Raw genomic sequence first — 15,005 nt, forward strand, 5'->3', positions numbered from 1 at the left:
CTAAGGGCCCGATGTAGGTAATTAGTATTTACCGATTCGTAAATACCAAATTTTACCGATTCGGTATTTACAAATCGGTAAATGCTATGTAGGTATTTTTACTGAATCAATTACCGAATCGGGAATATTCGGTAATTACCGAATCGGTATTTACCGATTCGGTAATTGCCATTGATTCCTATGGGTCTTGAGGCCCATAGGAACCTATGGCAATTACCGAATCGGTAAATACCGATTCGGTAAAATTACCATTTTGACACGGGGGACAGGGTGTCACTTTGACACCCTGTTGCACCCCTGATTCAGGCTTGTGTGCCATGTGACACACAGACATGCCCTTAGGGCATGTCTGTGTGCCACATGGCACAGGAATTCGTTATTTACCATGCAATAGTATTACATGGTAAATAACGAATTCTTAGGGGCCTGTGGCACTGTTTGCAGTGCCACCTACATATAGATTTACCGATTCGGTAAATTTACCGAATCGGTATTTTACAGAAACGGTAAATTTACCGATTCTGTAAAATTTAGGCCCCCTACATCTCAATCACCAAATACTGGTCGGTAACTGCCGAAATCGGCCGTTACCGACCGGTATTTGGTGACCTACATCTGGCCCTTAATCCCTCTATGGCATCTTTCAAAAAAGAAGTGAAATCGATTCTCATTGCTAAATTCACTTGAGCATGGACTACTGTTATATTGCTACCAAACGTATCTTCTATATAGATCCTTTTATTGTCTATTGTCCAACCAGGTCTTGGATACTGTATCTATATTTTGCTTGATATACATTGAATGTTTTGTTATGTACCTTATTCCCATGTAGCTATGTTAGGAAGTTTAAACTATCATTGACCCACATTGAACCTATGTTATTTTCTTTGTATTTATGTAACTTTGACACCTACCCTGTAAAGCGTTCTGGTACCCGCAAGGGTCTGGTTTGCGCTATATAAAACTTTCAAATAAATACAATAAATAACTATATTACAAGAGCACAATAAAATATTGAGTAAGGCCAGACTGATAGTAACCTATTATAAAATTAAATACCAAGTTACATAAGGCACACATGATGCAAGACTTTGAATGCTGAAGGAGTGATACCCAAAGAAGTTCACAGTGCATATTTTATGAGACTGTACAACACTATCTCAATATTAGAATACCATATGGGATTCAATTAAAACTAAGATTGGTGTGGTTATACAGTTATTGCCGAAACCTGCTCTAATACCCACGGTGGCTCCTCCTCTAAGGCAGAGGAGTATTGCCCCACTGCTGAGCAGTGCAATAAATGAAAAAGAAAATGATAATAACAAGATATTATTATTTTATTTTTCTCTACGCAGCCAGTTTGGGTGGGGCAGGACTGGGCAACTGTTTCTATGTTGTCTGTTAAATTTAAACATCATTTAGGGCATGGATGCCTTCGGATTGAATTGCAAACTGTGGTTTGGGGGGGGGTTCACTTTTTTGGTGTGTGTTAGGCCTTTTCAGCCAATAGGCCCAAAGGTACTCATCGGTGCATGAAACAACTGTTTCTATGGTGTCTGTATAATTTAAACATCATTTATGACATGGATGGCATTGGATTGAATTGCAAAATACGTTTTTTGGGTTGTAGTTAACTTTTTGGGTGTGTGTTAAATACATGCCTTTGATGCATGTGTATGTGTTGTTGTTGTGGTTGTTGTGTAACTTTCCAACCTTTTTAGCCATGTGGATTTTTGTTTTTGCATTAAAGCTGTGTTGTTTAACAGGCATCCTTTGTCTGACCATATAGCTATATAGGCCTGCTTGAGTTCATTGTTTTCCGGGCCTTGTGCCTGTGATGAGTGACCATGTGGCTGGGGCCATTTTGTGTTGGTAGTTAGTAGTGTGCTGTTTTTGCCACATAGGCCTGTGTATCTTTCCATTGTTCCTCTTGGCTTACTGCTTCCATCCCCATTGCCAGCTGCAGGTCCCTGATGCTGCATCCATCCCACAAGATTCACAAATTAAGGCCATACAGGTTCCACTACATTTGCATTTTGGTTTTTGTTCTTTGCTGTTCTTATTCTTCCTGAGTGTACACAGTACACTAGCAGTAATTTAAGCACAACAAATTTCATGTTTGACTGATGTTCTTCTGGCTTTTTTGCTTTTAGGTGCACAAAAGACTGAGGAGGAGGTGTCTGTCATCATCACCCGTTGTACTGCCAGACAGACGTCCTGCTGTTGTACACGACGTGTGACCTTACCAGCCATCTCTGCAACTTGTGCAACTGAGTGCTGCTGACATCTGAAGAAGATGGGCCCAAAGAAAGCAGGACCAGGTCCTCCAAGACCAATAAAGTTGCTGAGAAGAATGAACAGAAGAAGGAAGTGACACTTAAGTCTGGTGTTCCGCCCCACACCTTTTTTGGGAAAACTAAAATTACACCTGCAGCAGCACTGTCTGGGGGGGCACGCTGGGGGCAGCACCTCTCCATCAGTGGGCCCAATCCACCAACCCAGGCCCAAGCACATGAGTGTGGAAGAAATAGCCAGCCTAATGGTGCAAACCAGTGATACTGAGCCTGAGATGAACTTATCGCTATCTCAAAGTAGTACCCAATCAACGCAGGAGGAAACACAGCAGATAAGTGGTCAACGATAGCCTCAACCACCGCCCACAATACTAGTAGTTGTTCCTCCTGAAGTAGGGGCAGTTCAGGAAATTGAGCCTCATGCAGAGGAAGAAGAAGAGGAAGCCACTCATTCAGAGGATCCATTGTCTTCCACATCCCCAACAAGGAGAAGGAGGGTTAGTCTATTAAGTTCTTCGCCAAGCATCCCTGCAGATGATCTAGATGCCACTTGGGAGCCACAACCTGAGCCTGAGAGGGAGACATGTCTCAAGACCAGGCTAGTCAAAAGGAAGGTTCCAGATACTCTTACACTTATGGAGGTTGATGTACAACAGCAGGATGATGATGAGCCAGTCATCATGGACATTACTTACGCCCTATTGCAGACTGACATTACCACATCCCAAATTGCTGTGAGGGATGTGGCACGGATAACACCAAAACCATCTACAGCTTCCATATTTGCATTAGCAAAGGGACGGCAGCGACCTACATCCAACACAACCACCACCTCAGTTGAAGTAGATAGTGGTATTCCTACTGCACAGAGTCAAATTAATCAACGCACACCCTCCAGTTCATCCGGCATTGGAAGTAGCACCTCCAGCAGGAGACAAAAGTTAATCACCCCAGTTTGGGACTTCTTTACGGTTAGCGAAAAGAAGGAGAACATTGTTATATGCTCCATTTGTAATACCTCTTTTAGTCCGGGTAAGCTTGGTACAAACTATGGTACCGGAGGCCAAATAACCCATCTGAAAAAACATCACTTGATCAACTGGGAGGACCACCTTCGCAGCATAAAAACTGCAACCATTGCTGTTGGTGGGGATAAACGAGTAGAAGATCCAATCACGGTGGGAGAGGAAGAAGAGGGAGACATTCTCTCTGGTAGTGGTACACAAAGTAGCCCTGTCCAAAGCAGTGCAGTGGTACCGCCCACATCCGCAGCAACATCGCAGTGGCACAAGAGTAAGAGTCAGCCTAAGACACCAAGCAGTACCGGAATGAAAAAAAGTGTGTCGTCATTCAGCCTAACAGGAAGGAAAACCATGCAGCCTACCATTCTCAGCATGTTGACCAGGGCAGAGGGGCAGTACGAACGCACCCACCCAATAGCACATTTGTACAATGCAAAGATGGCTAAAATGATAGCACTGGACCTTCTCCCCTTTTCTTTTGTTGAGGGGGTGGGGTTTCTGCAATTTGTGACAGCCATCTGCCCAAAATGGCAGGTTACCAGCCGCTAATATTTCACCAGAGTTGCTGTTCCAGCACTACATCACAACGTGCTGGAATTGCTTGGAAAAACCTTAAAGCAGAGTGCTGTTCAGAGTATCCACCTGACATGAGGCATGTGGACCAGTTGCCAAGCCACTGATTACATGTGCATCACTGCACACTGGATCTCTTTTGTGAAGGTTAGAGAACAGATATCTGCTGGTGTTGACGCTACTGAGATTTTTCATGCCACTCGACAACCTTGCAACTGTAGCCATGTTTGCCATGGAGAAATCTCATACTGCTGCAAACATTTTGGATGAGTTTAACAGCAAGGTCTTTGAGTGGCTGCACCCAACAAGGGTTAACATTGTTTTTGTTGCCACGGACAATGGCAGTAATGTAGTTAGGCCATGAAAGATGGTGGCTATTTCAGGGTCACATGTTTGGCACACTACATTTACATTGTTGTTCAAGACTTTCTGAAAAATGAATACAAAGTCAACAACTTACTGGCCACCTGCAGAAGAATATGCACACATTTCAACCATTCTTTTAAAGCCCGGAGGAAGCTGAGGGTCATTCAATGTGAGCATAAAATGCCAGTCAAAGCACTCATCCAGGAGGTGCCCACACGTTGGAACTCAACTTATTACATGCTTGATCGTCTGTTTGAGCAGTACATACCACTCAATGCTTATGTCATACAAAGAATAAGGGATCCTACTGTGAGAGGCATGACCGTTGAGATGGGCCAATGGGACCTAGTTAAATGCCTGACAGAGATGCCACTTAATTTTGAGGTCTTCACACGTGAAGTCAGCAGGGAGGACTGTACTATGGGCTAAGCTATCCCATCGTTGCACATGCTAGAGCAACAGCTGAAGGAGGTGTCTGGAACGTACACAGGTGTGGATGACTAACAAGACGCATATCATTTTGCGGACTCATTAGCCGTTTCTTATCTGAAAATACAAGGATTGAAAATAACATTGTGTCACATCCACATTACATTACTGCCACAATTATGGATCCACGGGACAACATATTTCTGAACTGTAAGGCAGTAATTCCTTTTTCAGAAGTGGATGTTGCCAAGTACAAAACTTTGATAGCTGAGCAAGCCATTGACTTTGAGAACGAACAGCTGGTAATTAGAGGCCCCCACCCCAGGTCAGAACAAGTACTACTGGGGATCCAGAGTCAAGTTGTATTTCGGAGCTTGAGGGCAGTGTGTTAGCCTCCCAGCAGTCACCAACACTACCAATAACATCAACAATAGCAAGAACAGGATCATCAGCCACAGTACAATCGGCAACTGATTGGTTTCTGCGGCAGGGGTATGGTAAGTCCAGTGCTGATACAAAGGCAAAAGATGACGAGCACATCGGAGCACCCCTGAGCATTGAGCGGACGGTCAAGGCCTATATGGAAGACCCAACAGAGGTCTTCCTGGATCGAAACCCATTGGTGTATTGCTACGGGAAAAGAGGCCAATGGACGATAAAGTATCTGGCTTCCCCTGTCGCAAGTGTCTCTTCTGAGCGTGTTTTCAGTGCTGCTGGTGCCATTGTAACTTTGAAAAGGACCAGTCTCTCGCCCAAAAGCGTGGAGAGGTTAACCATGATCAAAATGAATCAGCACTTTATACCACCGGAGTACAAAATACCTGAATCACAGCAGGAAGAGGAGAGCGACTTAGATGACGGGAGTAGTGTGTTAGAGGACCTACTTCTGGTCGAACCACCAGAGTTTGAGGATGAGTTCCTCTTCCCTGTCAACTAGGCTTTCAAATTGTTACTTTCTTCCTTCCTTTATTTGTGTGTGTATCTGTCTTTCTGGTTCGAATCGAATCACAACAAATCCATCACCACCGTCTTCTCTTTTTATTTCCATACTGGAGTTGCACCTCTGTGCATTTAACTGTCCACTCCTCAGAGTCCTGCTCCATCTTCTTGACTTGCCCTAACATCAAGCCAGGCATTGGATGGAGAATAGTACAAGAAATATTGCCTCTAACAGTTCCTCCAGAGGAGGTGAAACATGACTATAGCTATCTTCCTTTTGTTTCCGAGCCGAAACTCATCATTGTCCGAAGGCTACCGCCTCTGCAGGCATCCACAATTCTTTACTGTCAGAACTTGGCTTTCGCCAGTCGGCAGGCATCCAATAGTAAATTCATCACTGTCAGAAGGCTACAGCCTCTGCAGGCATCCAAAGCTCATCACTGTCAGAACAGAAGGTACTTGGCAGAGGAAGACAAGACTCTTCGAAGAAACTTGCTGACATTTCGGCAAACTCAATTGACACAGCGACTAAAACTCAAATTTAATGTGGAGTAATAATAAGGACACTTCCTCAGTCAAAAACACACACCTGTCAGAACTAGGCATCTGACTGCCAAAGAGAAGAGCAAGACAGGTAACTAAAAGTGACTCAAGTGATAGTCAAGGTTTCCCTTCGTGTTGTTTAATAAACAATTTATACTCCGTCCTGCTACTGCAGGTGCAGGCCAATATCCGTTGCAATTTTTAAATATGGAACATGGACTTAATCGGAGTCACTACAGACTGAGTTGGAGTTGGACAACACGTACCATACCATGATGATGACCATAGTATCTTCGCACGCAGTCAGTCAGTTGGATCGGAGATGATTGATGGAATAACTCGAGGCATTTACTTTCAAATCAAGTGGCATAAAAGGTAAATAAGTCAACAACCACAGCAGACCTACATGTCTGTGTAGTGGTAGAGTTGAGTAGTCACGAGTGTAGTAGTGGAGGTATGACTGACAGCTGTGTGTTGATTTAGTTACTTACTTTGGAAAATGCTATGTTGCTGTATATGTGTCCTGTTTCAGGTTAATGCTGGAAACAGACTTGTTGTTTAATAACAAAATTGTACTTGCAGACCTACATGTCTGTGTAGTGGTGGAGTTGAGGGCAGTGGTATGGCATGTAGAGTAGTTCCTATATTCCCAATAGGCTCTGCGCATTGGAATAACATATTGTAATAATCTCAGGGAACTGGATGATGTATCAGTTTAAGTTTAATTATAGAAAGCGCTACACAGCTCATCATATGCTGGTCACATCTGTCTCCAAGTCAGCTGGCTCTCAGCATTGAAACATAACATTCCACAATAGACCAGATGCAATGACATCATAAATACAGTGGCAGCTGTAAGCAAGTGTCTAGTTAAAGTTACACCACATAGAATGTAGCTGAAAAGTACAGAACATGAAACCTAGAATATAACATATATCCTATACATTTGACGTAGGACTGAGGCCGACTAGGTCTCTATCGAATATATTAAACTTCATAGTGAATGCCAGTTAGCTTAGAGGTCACTAGAAACTTTCTCGAATAAACAAGAAGGGATTAATTTCTGGCAACCACATAAACAGGATAACTTTGTTTCCTCAGGAATAAACGTATCTTCGGAGTTGTGAAAACAATAGATAGATATTTTACTCAGTCAACTGTGCATGCTTCGTTTCATCAGAGTTGCAGAGAAGTAGAGAGACAGGCATTTTCAATAAAAGTATTTATTGAAGTCTTCTTTCTCATGCAGAGGAAATGGCTGTAAAGTATAATGCATACAGCAAGAAGAGTATTATGAAATAATACTGTAAAAGCATGATATGGTTTCTAAGCCATAAAATACATACATAAATAACAAAGACTAAAAGTACTCAACTGGTTCTTCTAAAATATGCCTACCCCAATGTACCTAACCTAAGTCTAGTACTAGGGAAGAAGTAAGTATGGTGTAACATAGGTTTTAGTTTCTTTGCCAAGAATCTATCCAAGATTTCTCCTAGGGTCTAATCAGCTCCTTACCTTGGTTTAGAATGAAGGAGGTCTGGTATCTCTGTCTCAGGACTCGATATCCCAACACCCCGCAAGGGGAGCTTGGAAACACTGGAGCTGGATTCTCAGAAAGGCAGCCTTTCTGTCGGTGCGTCAGCTGGAGGGTCGGCTTCCTTCGACACTTGGTGTAGCGAGCTGCTTCAGGCAAGTAGATAGTCGAGCTGCTCCAAACCACTGTGTGTTCGCTAGGGCAAGTGTAGGCATATTTATACCTTGATGGTGCCTAGTTTGACATAAAATTGGGCATAATAACATCATCAAAGAACCCCAAGGGAATGGTAGTTCTTTGAAAACTCCATGCTTTCTAGGACAAATCAATATTCAAGCAAGGGGATGTCCCTGACTGCTGAAGCTGAGTTTTCCAAGAAATCGTTGTGGCTTTTTGGAACAAGTGGAAGTATCCATGCCTGTATTTGGACTGCATGGGCTATGTCTAAATATGGGTATTATTTCTATGCCTATATAAGGGCAAGGTGAATTGTACCTTTATAAGGGCATGAATCGGGAAAATTACACAAGGGTCCTAAAACGCTATACAACACCCACTCCACTTTATTATGCTCAACATAACTAAATCCTAAGCATTTAAAACATATCTAAAGCATGTGTTTACAATACCACCCAAAAATACATACATAAAATGTATTTGAAATGGTTGCACACAGAAATTAGCATTTTGTGCTGTATGCATTGTAAAAGCAATGTTTTTCATTTAAAGCATATAGTATGACATTGGAAATGCTGAATGAATCATGAAATTACATTCATGAAATGGCTCTTAAATACAGGCGAAAAGGTTGAGACCATTCCATAGCAGAATATATAAAATGTTTTGGTTGTGGACAAGGTCAAATATTGTCTCTAGGAAGTATTCAAAGAATTCTTGTTCTCTAAGAATAGTTTTACTTTTAGCAGATTACTTTGTACCCAAAAAAAAAAATCAATTTTGGAAAAAGTCAAATCAAATCCTAGAAAAATATAATTCCAAAGTCAGAAGTTTTGTTTTGAAAATCGAAGATCGAATACAGAGTTCATAGAACGCTGTGTGCTAGATTCAAAAGTCATTCTCGCTGTTAGGAGAAAACATCAAATCTTTTAGGCTGGCAAAGAATTAGTCTACTATTGTAGGTGTAAGTTGGACTACCTCGTTAAGTAGATCAATCGTACACAGATGAGAAGCATCGCCGTCAGCCACATTAGCAATGTTCGCAGCAGATGGTACCTGTGTGCCTGTAATTCCACGTATCGCACCGGCAGCAGATTGCTCTGTGGGACCTCAATGAATGCCGTCATCAGGATTGATAGCTGCTGCGGACAACACAATGCATGAGCCATTATCGAACCAAGCAAAGCATCAATATCCGTCGGCAGTGCTGATGGAAGCGTTAGACAGATGTCCAGCACGCATTCTTCTCCACATAGCAGGCATAGAACAACAGGTAAGATGCAATCTTGCCAGATTGGTCTGAAGGATAGGAACCATGTGGTATTCAAATCTCTCAAACGAGCCAGGCCAAAAATCTGTATCATGCGCTCATGACACTTCATTGCCAGTAGAGTGTTCTCTATGGTAATCTGGGTGTCGCTGTTGACCGGACTTGCCATATGGGAGCAGAAGGAACAAGAATAGTATTCCTGCTATGAGTCCCAAAATAATAGGCAGGCCGTATAACACAGAGTGCACAAAGTTTGGAAAAATGCCTAGGACTCCTTTAAAGGGTGCTAACAGTCCTGAAAAACTGTTTTAAATACATGTACAATGTCACTGGTATCAGACATGTTTAAGATACGACCTAACATTTCTATGAAATGTATGAGGTAGTTTGTTGATAAAAGGGCATGTATCTCTGCAGAGGACCTTGTAACCTGCAGATCATACGTCTCTTTGGACGAGGTCAGTGGCACTTTTTTTTGTAAAAGAATGGCTTTCGTTCTGCTTAAAGTATCAATTCGAATAGAAGAGATGTTCAATGAAGGCCATAGCGGCGACTTCCCATCTGTCTTAGTTTTAGTTAACAATACTTGCATACAACAAGTGACCCTGGCTGACACAGTTACGAGATAGGCTATTCCTGGCATCATTCCACAGCATCTGTGATCATTCAACATTATGTAGCTCCCATTGGAAAGCTGCCTAAAAATTGGATCTATCACCACTGACAGAGAACCTTGCAGGTGGCAGGATAAGTTGTTCGAAGAACCATCACAGGCTCCATGTAAATTAATACTCTGACATAGAAGTGGACCGCTTAGTGCGATTTTACATTGTGTACCACTAAGAAATACTTCTTTTCCCCCACTCCAACATCTGTGTGTATATGGTAATTCCCAGGTTGACTTTATGTATTCTTTACCCAACCTTTCATACAGGCCAATTGGTATGTGTTTCAAGCAATACTGAAATTGGAAAATTGACACTGGCAAGGTAATGGTGCCATGTATTATCCATTCTATAGCTGGTTTCTCAGAAACAGTCAATGGTAATTTTTCCAGTTTTTTCTATGCTCAGCACCGTATAGTCTGCTCCCCTCTATGCCAATGAGATTTGTTTATCTGTAAGGTTAAATCCAGAAAACAATGACGTGGTGTTGATTAGACGCCAAGGCACATTGCCTGAATGAAGATTTCGTAATGTCCAGCCTAGAAGCATTATAGAACGTAATTGAGACTGTCCATGTTGTAACATGAGCAAGTGCTATTCCATTATGTCTATGGCAGAGAATACAATACTGTCCAAAGAATAAATTCTGGATGACAGAGTCGTTAACCTATTGTCAACTACAGAGAGAGTTTTCTCTAAAATATTACAATCAATTTCTCATATTCGTTCTGCAGTTTCCATTTGCGAGATTTTCCATGCTTCATTATAAGTAGCATAGATAGCGGCGTATATGAAACGTTTATGACGAGGTGTAGGAGGCCCTTGTAAGAAGTCCCTCAAATCAACGCCATCTTTAAGTAAAGTTAAGTGTTGTCTTATATCTGGTAGTGTGGACTTTTGTAGCCACTCAAGGCACAGTTATCCTATAATTGTATGCTGTTACTATCCCTGTATGTTGTCTTTGGACATATTTTGGATCTGGCCTAGTGAATGTGAACCCTTGTGTCTTATTCAGGAATCTATCTTGACAGGTGTTTGTGTCTGTGGGCCAGATTAACCATTTTTTCCAATTAGGATTAGTTCTGTTCTGTTCTGTTCTGTTCTGTTTTTGCTATCAGGTGTAGGTGTAGGTATGGACAGTTTGTTTAAATCTTTTATCTTGGCCAGGCCAAGACAAGATGTCTGTTGAACAGTGTCATTCAAAAACATTATTTGTTTAGGGATGATGCAGGCTCTAAATAAGGCTTCTAATCCCTGCAATTGTCAGTCTTTTGGGCCCCAGACAGTTTTTGTCTCAATATTGTCTTTCCAAAAGTCAAAACCTAAAGTAGACAATTGAGCATAAAAGGTCGCAGAATAAATTTGCTTAGTATTAGTCAACATACTTTTCATTCCTGTCTTCACACTTTTAAAATAAAATGTTTCTGAATTTGAGACATTAAAACCTGAGAAGTATGGAAATTTTTCATAGAATGTTTTTGAGCTACGCTTTGGTGGCGTTGAACAATGTTCCCATTGATTATAACTATAAACATTTCTAGGGTTTGCAGATTTGTGCAAATAATGATGACCATAGTGATTATAACAGCACATTTGTTCATATTCTGATGAACCTTCTAAGTATTCATGTTTTGTAAATTTTGCAGACATCTCTAAGTCTGGCATCATATTATTAACAGTCTCAAAATCCCAATCATCAGAAGATGTGCTGGGTGAAACAAAGTCACTCAAGGAAACCTTGAATTGATGTAGAATCTTTAACAGGTCTGCAGGACCATAAATGTCATAATCAATTCTGTTCCATGCTATACCGCCAGGTATAGGAACGGCTGTGATGTTCACTGATGACAAGTCTCTTTGTTCCTGATGAGATGATTTGTGTGGCTTGAGGAGCAAGTTGATGTTCTTACTTGCTGTGTCCATTTTACGGTATTTTCCATTCATTAGCATTCCCAAAGATAGTACAAGAGTCAGCCAAAGTACAAGGGAAAATACGCCTAACACAATCCAAAGTTCAACCCATGGTGAAACCAGATAAGTTTTTTCAAGTTCATGAAAAATTTCTGTTGCTTGTTCTTTAAAAGTTGTATTTGCTGGCGTTATTTCAGGCTCACTGGGATCCTCGGAAAACGTATCAAAGTTGATAAAATAGCCAGAGGCAGTTCTGTCAATTGTAGGGATTGCATCAGGATTAGTTGAAATCACTGGAGCTACCGGATCGTTTGTCATATTAGTATAGTCAGATGCTATATCATTGTAAACAGGTGTTTCTTGACGAACTGTTATTTGGGTCTCGAGAGGCACAAGTTCCATGGCTTTGTTTCATAGTCCTTCTTTTCGCTCTGCAGATTCTTCAAAGGTGATGAGTCTCTCAGTTTGAACCTCTTGGATAGTAGCAAGATTTGGTCGATTGCTACATCTTTGGAGTCCACTGGGCCTACTACTTATCATCGGCCACATGATGTGGTTTTACCAGATCGATGAACACGAACCTGGTCTCCTTTCTTCCAGCAAGGGGCGGCAGTAACACTGTTCTTGATCCATGGATTGCAAGCACAGGTACTGGTTTTCTGTAAGAAGGTCCAAATTCCTTCTTATCCGTGATCTTTTCTCTGACTAGATCCCCAATCTTTGAAATCCAGACAGACCTTGCTGGGACGGGTGGTTCTCCTTCAGTGATCGTTGGCTTCTGCAATGTGTTGCTTAGACTTCTTCTTGTTTCATTTAAGTGCTGCAAAACAGCCAAACAGTTTTTGATATCAAAGGGTTTTTGTTCTACCACTGAAGTGTGATGATTGAGGTCTTTAACCAGCATTCTAGTACCAAAGAGCATTTCATATGGAGTGATTCCAGATTATTTAAACTACGTTGGACACTTATTAGATGTTTTACCCACCCGAGCCTAATACCGTAGCTGTTATTGATTGCTTTATGTCCCGGTTTTTTCTTTCCACTATAGAATTTCCCTCAGGATGGAATGGACTTGAACACCGCAATGCAACGCCCAGATTGGCCATGGCCTCCTTGTAAGCTCGAGAGCTAAACGCAGGACCCTGGTCAGAATGTAGTATGCCGATTGAGTATGTGCCGATAAAGACTTGCAAAGCTTTTATAACAGTTCGGGTGTCAGCCGAGCGCTGGAGCCACATCCAAATGAATCTTGAGCATGAATCCTCTGTGACCATGATATATTTATAGTTACCATTCCTCTGTAAGGGACCACAGTGGTCCAGGTAAACACATGCTAATGGTTTATCTGAAATTAGAAGTGGCGTCTGCGCCGGGCGTTTCACTGTTGAAACCTTCATTTTCTGGCAGATTTCACATTCCAAAACATAGTTTCAGGTCTGTTTCCTCATGCGTGGCCACCAGTATCTCTGTTTCAATAGCGACATTGTGGCGGAAACACCTGCGTGTACAGAGGCAAGCCCTTCATGTGCTGCTAAAATTAGTCCTAATCTATGTTCCATGTTTGGAATTACTCTACCCCCCACTCCAGGGTTTCGAGCAAAAGGAACATTATTTGTATCAGTTATATATGCGTACTGGAGTGGAAAGCCTTTTGCTAACGTTTTACTGCTAATAAACACCGTATAACAAAGGGTCCAAGGGGATTATATTTAATGACCAGACAGTCTCCGAACCCCTATTTATCAGAACATACAAAACAAGAATGGGTGAATAACTGATAGTTCGAAAAAATAACTATCTCAGAGCAATAGGATCTAGGTCGACATGTTTCAGCCAAAAAGGTGTTATTAACCCGGATTTCGTCAGGACCTAGTATGACATACGCTACTGCAACAATATTAGTGAAAATGTGCCAAAATCATAAGAAAAAATAACAAGAGTTACCAATCATTGTTACGGTACCCACTACCCAAACCTGGTGGACAATATTCTGTCCAGGTATCCAGTGGATGTAGGGTGCCCATTCATTCCTGTAACAATAATGAAAATATATGGTTACAACCAGATCTCAGTCTCTATGTACAACTAGACTGTAAATGTGATTCTACAGAAGCTAAAATACCCCCTCAGGTGGATACGTATGATATAATGAGAACAATAGTTATAATAACATTATGGATGTACCCACCCAGCTTTGTGTGGGAGTGGACCTCACCTCACCCGGCAACTGCTCGGTAGTGGAGGTCCGCTCTATTTGGGTGAGATCTATACAACAAGACATAATGACTATACCTTTTTACTTACTGGGTTACTAGGATTTGTTGTGGTTGGCCTAGCACTTAGTATTCATTTATAATGGTTTCTATAGTGTATGTGGGGTCCATGACTTTTTTAACAAACCACTCCACTGTTTGTTTATAGTATTTGTACTAGATCTGGACCCATCAGGTCAGCTGTTAGACCTGCATTCATCATCATTTCTAGTCCCTTTTTCTGGCCATTGGTTTGCGTTTTAGGTCAACAAATTAGTTTTTTTTAGGTAAGGATAACACACATTGTACTGAGTATGGTGTGTTTCTTCTACCCCAAGTAGAGCGGGGCCTCCACTACCGAGCAGTTGCCGGGTGAGGTGAGGTCCACTCCCACCCAAAGCTGGGTGAGTACATCCATAATGTTTGTATAACTATTGTTCTCATTATACCATGCGTATCCACCTAAGGGGGTATTTTAGCTTTTGTAGAATCATATTTACAGTCAAGTTGTATATAGAGACTGAGATCTGGTTGTAACCTATATTTTCATTATTGTTACAGGAATGAATGGGCACCCTACATCCACTGGATACCTGGACAGAATATTGTCCACCAGGTTTGGGTGGTGGGTCCCGTAACAATGATTGGTAACTCTTGTTATTTTTTCGCATGATTTTGGCACATTTTCACTAATATTGTTGCAATAGCGTTTGTCATACTAGGTCCTGACGAAAGCCGGGTTAATAACACCTTTTTGGATGAAACTTGTCGACCCAGATCCTATTGCTATGAGATAGTTATTTTTTTGAACTATCAGTTATTCACGTTTTTAATCTTGACACCTGGTTTACACTCAATAAAATTTGGTTGTGTTCACCGGTAGTCATTTTTTATCTCTCTTAGTACTGCACTGCAAATAAACACTTTTTTCAGCACCACTCTTTTGAGATCCCACCAGGGCGGTCCAGTTGTCTTCTTTGAACATAGTGCAAGCCAGTTCCCCCTGTCAAGGGTTGGGCCGCAC

The sequence above is a fragment of the Lissotriton vulgaris genome, chromosome 3_1 (assembly GCF_964263255.1).
Source record: "Lissotriton vulgaris chromosome 3_1, aLisVul1.2, whole genome shotgun sequence".
Classification (NCBI taxonomy): domain Eukaryota; kingdom Metazoa; phylum Chordata; class Amphibia; order Caudata; family Salamandridae; genus Lissotriton; species Lissotriton vulgaris.